Genomic DNA, 7,243 nt, shown 5'->3' with positions numbered 1-7,243 from the left:
GTGTAATGGCCAATGTATTATCAAATTTTACAAGTAATTAGGCTAAAAGATCTAAAGAGTTCTGTGTCCTAGCCTCTGAGGTCATGTTGTGCATCTGGGAGTCAGGTGAGAATTCATTGCCTCAGGAACGATTCTGCAGTCATCTCAGTAATCAATTACAATGTTTAACAACTTGTATCCTTAGGATTTGTTTTCCTTTTTTCTTTTTAAAACAAATGCAACCTGCAGAGTGTGTGAATAATTCATTTGCTTTTACATTTACATACTTTCCCATTTGGTTGAACTTTGCGAGTTTTTACTTTTCAGCATTTTTTGTTTTTGTTTTCTTAAACTAATGCTGAATTAATGGTTGGTGATATGCTAAGAAAAAAAGCCAGGAATCCTTACTCCTGAATAGGGTTTTCATTACAGGACATTAAGTCAGAGATATTTCTCCCATTATGAAGGCAAAGTATGCATTGACCAGGTTAATTAACTTATTACTGATTTGGCCAATAGCCGTACACAAACTATTCACATTTTGTTTCTTCCTTTATCCTGTATGACTACCCAGAGCCAGCAGCACTGTGTGCAATGCTTCCATGTAGCAGAAAGAACTTCAAGAATGGAAGTATACATTAATCAAGCTCTGCATAACAATGTTTCAGTTAATGATGAATGACATATAGGACGGTGGTCTCACAAGATTATAAGAAGCTGAAAAATCCCTATCACCTAGTGATGTATTCCTTGTAATATAGCACAACACTTTACTCATGTTTATGATGGTGCTGGTGTAAACAAACCTACTGTGCTGCCAGTCGTATAAAAGTACAGCACAAAAGTGTGTACAATACATAATACTTGATAATGATAAGAAATGAATATGTTACTAGCTTATGTATTTACCATACTACACTTTTATTATTTTAGAATGTACTTCTTATTTTTTTAAGTTTATTGTAAAACAGTATGCCATGTTACATTGGCAACAGCCTCGTACATCTCTTCATTGCATCATTTTTTCTTATACTTGACTTAATGTTTGTTTTGTTCGTCATGGCCCCAAAGCATACAGAATTAGCTGCTAAAGTTGCCTGTCTTGTCTAATGGTTGACCTGGAAACAAAATGAAAAACGTGATTAAGGACAAGGCAGGTAGGAAATCAGTGTTGGTTATTGCTCACTGGTCAGATATGCCCCATTCTACCACAGCTATGATCTTAAAGAACAAGGACAAAGTGTTGGAAGCTGTTGAAGGATCTGCTTCATTGAAGACAATGGGACTAACAAAAATATGAGAAGGGACTATATCAGATATGGAACAACTCCTAGCTGCCTTGATTGAAGATTAGACACAAAAGTGTTTGCTTGTCCATACCATGATGATCATAGCCAAAGCAAAGTTTGTTTGCAATGTTAAAAGAAAAGATGGACATGACTATAATGTTGAATTGACTGCTAGGTCTGGGTGGTTTAATAAATTCAAGAATTATTATTTGTTACATAGTGTGAACGTGAGTGGTCAGTCTTTGGATGTTCATCTGAAGGCAGCTAAAGAATTTTTGGAAACTCTAGATAAGCTGATTGTGGAGGAAATTTACTTGCCAGAGAAAATCTTCATTGTGGATGACACCTTTCTATTCTGGAAACAAATACCTGAAAAAAACAAAAACAGGTCTTAACATTTTTAAGGAAAGGATAACAGTCTTACCTGCGGGCAAAGTTTCAGGCTGCATAACCCCATTGTGATCTGGCACAGTGAGAATTACAGAGCGGTCACGCATGTCAGTGAGCACACACTGTCGGTACACTACAGGAGCAATAAGAAGTCATGGATGATGCAGCTCCTCTTCCAACACGCCCTCCTGAATTGCTATGCCAGTAAAATGTAGAAGTGCTATTTGGAGAATAATATACCTTTCAAGATTTTACTTACTGTTGACAATGCTCTGGCACATCTTCCTTTTATTAATGATCTTCATCCCAACATCAATGTGGAGTTTCTCCCTCCAGACACAACCTCTTTGATCCAACCAATGGATAAAGAGTTACAGCAGCTTTGAAGACTTACTACCTGAGGAGAACTTTTGCTCAGGCTGTTGCTGCAAGTGAGGAAGACACACAGAAGATACTGGTGTAATTCAGAAAGGATTACAACATCCATAACTGCATCAAGAACCCTGCTTGGGCTTGTAGTGATGTCACTAAGGAATGTATGAATGGCATCTGGAAGAAGACTTTGAAGAGGTTCACCCATGACTGCAAAGGCTTTTCCAAGGATGAGGCAGTTGCAAAAATCCGCAAGGCTGTGGTTGAGATGGCAAACAACTTCTACCTGGGTGTGGGTGATGATGACATTGAGGAGCTTCACTGGTTCTTAAAGAATTGACTAACGAGGAGTGATTGGAACTAGAACAAGAATGGGTAGCTGAAGAAGAGTCCAAAGAAAAGGAAACTGTAAGAGAAGAAAAAGAAGAACTGTCAAGAAAATTCACTGTGAGTAGTTTATCAGAAGCTTTTGCATAACTCGACAAGTTCCCTAAAAAGTTCTAAACCATGAACCACAATACCAAAAGGTTTTCATTAATAGGGAGCAATGTTCATGTGTATTATCTACTTACAAGCAAATCTGTGATAAGGAAAAAAAAATACAAAAACAAGTAAACCACCATGGATATATTTCTGAAAAGAGTGACACCTTCTCAAGAGGAGTCTCAGGCAGGTCCTTCAGGAGATACTCCAGAAGAAGGCATTGTTATCACAAAAGACGACAACTTCACGTGTGTTTTGCCCCCTTGAAGATGTTCCAGTGGGACACGATGTGGAGGTGGAAGATAGTGATGCTGATGATACTGACCCTCTGTAGGCCTAGGTTAATGGTGTGTTTGTGTCTTTGCTTTTTTAAAAAACAGTTTAAAAAGTAAAAAAACAAGTAAAATTTAAAAATAGAAAAAAGCTCAAGGGGGTACAGATATAAAGAAAGAAAATATTTTTGTACAGCTGTAGGATGTGTTTGTGTTTTTAGCTAAGTGTTATTATGAGTCAAAAAGTTAAAATAATTAAAGCTTTTGTAAAGTAAAAACGTTACAGCAAGCTACAGTTGTTTATTATTGACTTTAATAATATTAAAAATATATTGTATTAATTTAATGCAGCCCAAGTCTATCACGGCGTACGATAATTTCATAGACGTTCATATTCACTCACCCCTCACTCACTGACTTGCCCAGAGCAACTTCCAGTCCTGTAACCTCTATTTATGGTAAGTGCCCTACACAAGTATATTGTTTTTTGTTCTTTTATACCCTATTGTTACTGTACCTTTTTATGTTTTGGTGTGCAAATACTTACTGTTGTATTACAGTTGCCTAGAGTGGTCAGCAGAGTAACATACTATACAGGTTTTTATCCTAGGAGCAATAGTCTACATCATATGGCTTAGGTGTGTAGGAGGCTAACCCATGTAGGTTTGTTTGCCTAATGATGCATTTCCCAGAATGTATGCCCATCATTAAGTGATGCATAACTATACTTCCATATTCTTACTGGGGTAATTATAATAGAAATCAGTCTTTCAGTCCCACTCCATCTTTGCCTTCAAATTTGGTTTGGAAACTAGAAACTAAAAGTTGGTTAGCTTGAAGGGAGGTACCCAGCTTGTCTGCCATGACAATAGTAAAACGCTATATTATAAGGTATTCATCTTGGAAAAAGTAGCAGACATTAATAGTCCTAGATATTCAAGACATCCAACCTCCATATATTTTCCAAGTATATTTTTCCAGCTCTTTTGTTTACTTGCATTCATGAACAACTTTGTGACGGAAGGAAGTATAACCTTTATCCAATAACATCACTATGAAAACCAGTGCAGACTGTCCTTTTCAACGGAAATTTTTGTGTGGAGTTTAGTATTAGGCTTACCTATATAAAACCTTCTTCTATGAGTCAATCTACCAATCCACCAAGAATTTTTTTTTTGAGACAGTGTCTCACTTTGTCATCCAGGCTGGAGTGCAGTGGTGCAATCTCAGCTCACTGCAACCTCCACCTCCTGGGTTCAAGCTATTCTCCCAAGCATTTCTGATCTTACTCTTCCACCTACACCTTATGATATGATTCAGGCAGAGTCCATTTGCTGTAGTTTGGATATATTTTCCCTCCAAACCTCATGTTGGAATTTTACCCCCAATGTTAGAAGTGGGGCTTGGTGGGAGGTGTTTGGATCATAGAGGCAGGTATCTCATGAAAAGATAAATGTCCTCCCTGGGAGTTGAGTGAGTTCTCCCTTTAGTAGTTCCTAGAGAGCTGTTGGTTAAAAACAGTTGGGCATCTTCCTACCCTCTCTCTTACTGCCTCTCTTGCCATATGATCTCTTCACATGCAGCCTCCCTTTCACTTTCTACCATGAGTGGAAGCGGCCAGAAGCTGAGCAGATGCCAGTGTAATGCTTATTATATATCCGCAGAACAGTGAGCCAAATAAACCTATTTTCCTTTTAGGATACCTAGTCTCAGATATTCCTTTATAGCAACACAAAATAGACTAAGACTTCATCCCAACTGGGAAGTTCTGAGCTCTCATCTACATGTACCTTGGATAGATAGGTGCTGTATGCTTTCTTATTCAAGAGAAAAAACCGTGTCTCAATTACTTTGAGAAAAATTAACAATAGATAGGATAATTTAGGACACTTTGCACATGCAGTGGTTTCTATGATTGTCTCTGTGATGATGATTTACTTGAGTAAAATCATGAACCCATTTTCACAGGAGAAAATAATTTATTTTTCAAATAAAAATAAACTTATACCCAACGTGATCTACAGAATCGATGTAATCTCTATTATAATTAAAAATTATATAAAATTATTTTCTATGAGCCAATCCACCAATAGAACTTTTTACAGAAATAGAAAAAGAAATCCTAAAATTTTTATGGAACCACAAAAGACCCTAATAAACGCAAACAATTTTGAGTAAAAATACAACAGCTTAAAGCATCATAATCCCTCTTATCATAATATATTATCAAGCCTAAGATCAAAACAGTATGGTACTGGCCTTAAAAACAAACACATAAACTAATAGAATAGAATAAAGATCCCAGAAATAAGCCCATGTATGTGTGGTCAACTAATCTTTATCAAGGGTGCCAAAAATACACAATGGGGAAAAGACAATACTTTCAATAAATGGTGTAGGAAACCACAATAATTAAATTAAACCCTTATCTTACTCCATACACAAAAATCAGCTCAAAATGGATTAAAGACTTAAATGTAAAACCTGAAACAATAAAATGCTTAGAATAAAACATAGGAAAAAATGATCAATGAGATTGGATTTGGCAATGATTATTGGATCTCACACCAAAAGCACGGGCAACAAAAGCAAAAATAAGTAAGTAGGGTTATCTAAAACCACAAAGGTCTTGCACAACAAAATAAATAATCAACAAAATGAAAAGGCCAAACATAAGAGAAAACATGTAAGAACATATTTGCAAACTATACATCTGAGAACGGGTCAATTTCCAAAATATGTAGAGAAGCGCTACAACTCAAGACCAAAGAAGAATAATAATAATACATAACACTAACTCAAGTTTTAAAAATGAGAAAAGGACCTCAATAGACATTACACCAAAGGAGACAAACAGGTACATGAATATATGCTCAACATTACTAATCACCAGGGAGAAATAAATCAAAACCACAGTGACATACGACTTCCTACATGTTTAATGTCTATTATAAACAAAAATAACAAAGTGTTGGCAGGATGTGGAGAAAAGGGAACCTTTGTATATTATTATTGGGAATGTCAATTGGTACAGCCATTGTGGAATACACCTTTGTATTCCACAAAGGTGTATGGAGATTTCTCAAAAAAAAATTTAAAAATAGAATTACCATTTGATGCAACAATCTCACTTCTGACTATATATCCAAAGGATATAAAATCAGTACATCAAAGCAATATCTGTACTCCCATGTTCACTGCAGCACTATTTACAGTAGCCAATATGTGAAAGCAGCCTAAATGTTCATTCACAGATGAGTGGATACATAAAATGTGATATATACATACAATGGACTATTATTCAGCCATAAAAAAGGAAATCCTGCCATTTGTGACAATATAGATGGATCTAGTGGACCTTGTGGCAAGTGAAATAAATCAGACCTGGAAATACAAATACTACATGATCCTACTTTAATGAGGAATCTAAAATAGTCGAACTCATAGAACCAGAGAGTACAACAGTGTTTACCAGGGGCTGAGGAGCGGGGAAGTAAAGAGGTGTTGGTCAAAGGGTCCCAAGTTTTGGTCGTGGGCGATGAGTAGGTTCTGGAGTAAAAAGTACTGTACAATTTGGGGCCTATAGTTAACAATAATTTATACTTTAAAAGTTTTCTAGAGAATGGATCTTATGTTAAATGCTGTTACCACAAGAAAACAAAAATTAATTTTAAAAGAAAAATTTAAAAATGGGGCAGAAGGAAACTTTGGGAGGTGATAGAGAAATTTATGGTCTTGTTTGTGGTGATAGTCTCATGGGTGTACATTTATCTCCAAACTCATCAAGTTGTATACATTTAATATGTTCAGCTTTTTGTACGTCAATCATATTGCAATAAAGTGGTCAAAAACAAGAAAAAAATCAATTTAGTCATCCATTCTTGATTGACTGGTAGTAGCTTTTCCACATTGTAGATTATCTATCACAGAATTTTAGCACTGAATTACTTTTCTTCTTGACACTCAACCAACGTGTTGTTATTTTTTTCTGGGGACATAAATTTATTTTAATATTAGTCTAACTAAAACTGCATGAAAAAGGGGCGAAAACTGAAAAGTTGTCATTATACGCTAAAGCCAAATATAAATGACTTTGGGATCTCTCTGTATTTCTATTCCCCTCTGTTAGAGCAGATAATCAAATATTGGCACCAAGTGCAGGGGAAAGTTGGAAATGATATAAAAATGTGTTTGTGTTGCTAGAGTTTCCTGGCCAATTCAGTGACACAGAACCAGAAATGGCCAGGGTGTAAATCCCACTGGATGAAAATGTCTGACAGCTACTAAACTAGCAAGAGGCTTTCCAGTCGCCCCTGTGAAAGAACTCAACATGGCAAAGAGGAAAGATTCGAACGGAAAAACATTTCTTTGTAATGGGGAGTCTGGGTTCATTAAAACTGCCTATATCTTTTGAGCATACATTATGTTATTACCACCTAAGTGACCAATTTAGAAATG

This window comes from Macaca thibetana, chromosome 14 (genome assembly GCF_024542745.1).
Source record: "Macaca thibetana thibetana isolate TM-01 chromosome 14, ASM2454274v1, whole genome shotgun sequence".
Taxonomy (NCBI): domain Eukaryota; kingdom Metazoa; phylum Chordata; class Mammalia; order Primates; family Cercopithecidae; genus Macaca; species Macaca thibetana.
The sequence above is the reverse complement of the archived record's forward strand: the minus strand, read 5'-3'. Positions refer to the sequence as shown.